Source organism: Atta cephalotes (genome assembly GCF_000143395.1).
Source record: "Atta cephalotes unplaced genomic scaffold scaffold00008, whole genome shotgun sequence".
Classification (NCBI taxonomy): Eukaryota; Metazoa; Arthropoda; class Insecta; order Hymenoptera; family Formicidae; genus Atta; species Atta cephalotes.
In genome coordinates this window covers 3,879,702-3,881,356 of record NW_012130072.1, presented here as the reverse complement: position 1 = coordinate 3,881,356, position 1,655 = coordinate 3,879,702, and positions in this window count along the sequence as shown.

Here is a 1,655-nt window from a genome sequence, read left to right as displayed (position 1 = left end):
AACGTACGACTATACAGGTGCATAAACTATTTTATTTTAGTAAAATTTTACTTTCTATTTATTATGTAATATATATATATATATATATATATATATATACATATATATATATATATATTTATAAAAAATGCTTTCAAATGTCTTTAAATCATGTCTTATGTGCTTCTCCTTGGTTTTTTAAATTTAAAAAATTAATTCTTATTCTTTTAATAAAACTATTCGCGTATACAGGCCCTGTAATCATGTAGAATTATAGACAGTCAAGATTGAGTCCTATATACAGTCATTACATTTATTTTTTTTATCGAAACTACCTGTAATTTGTTAATGGACTGATAATTGATCAATATGCGTTTTAGTTCAATCGCGTCGCCTTTCTGTTTCACTCGTGTAGTTATTTTATGTTCGTGGTTGTGATGTAAATGTTAAGACTTACGGAAATGCGATGGTGGCACATTAAATACTGTAATGGGCAAACAATTCTTATCATCTTCAGCATTATGGCATTGAATGTGCTCCGTCTTGAAATTCCTGTACGCTGTAGAAATATAAATACTGCAGCGCTCAAGTGCGACGTCCAGCGTTGTTCCTTTATACGCGGGTAACATCGCTTTTTGTAATTTTAATTAGAACGTAATTTTTACTAAAACTCCTATGTGCGGGCCGCCCTGATGAGCCTTTCTCCATTTGCAGGGTACTCTTATGTAGAGTTGTTCACAAGTCTCTTTATATTAACGATTCTCGACCGCGTCAGTAGTTGTTACAGAGATTGTTTACGTATGTAGTGTTGAATATGTACTTAACTAAGGTATATTTTATAATAAACTTTTTCTGAAAAGAGAAAAACATATTTTTCTATTTTCTACACATGTACAAGACAAAAAGATAAAAATTAATAATATCTATAAATAAAATAATTCTCTATTATAATATATTTAAAATATCGAAATTTCAATGCAGAATTAGTAAAATATTATTAATTAAGTAAAATATTTGGAAATAATGATTACAATGAATGAAAAGAATGACAATAAACTTAAAAGAATTATTTGATTCTATATAGAAACATATAGAATCTAATTATGGAAGACTGGTTTTTAAAAAATAAATTACACATATTTGTTCATGTTATATTATTTTGATAATTCATCCATTCATAAGCGTACAAGATTTACATAATTATAAAGTATATTCCTGTATCATAATTCGATTAATGTGACAAATTTTTTCCATATTATTTTGCAGGGTATTTGCAAATCCTTCTAAAATTAATAAATTTAATAATACTACATACATTTTTTGCTATTTTTAAAAATCAGGAATCGATTACAAATAGAAATTATGAAAATTCTTGACGTAATGTAGATAAGTCCTTAATCTTTAATTTGCAGCTGCAAATAGTCGAAAAATTCAATAAAGAAACTCTACGAAAAGAATAAAATTAATTAAATGCAATAGATCCACGTATATTTTTATAAAATAATAATAAAGTTGTAAATGCAAGATCGAATAAAATCAAATAATTCATCTTTGACAAAATAGGATGCATTATACGTAACAAAATACTTAACAATATATATTAAATATAGATACATAAAAATAATAAAAAAAATAAATAATGTGTGTGTATATATATATATATATATATATATATA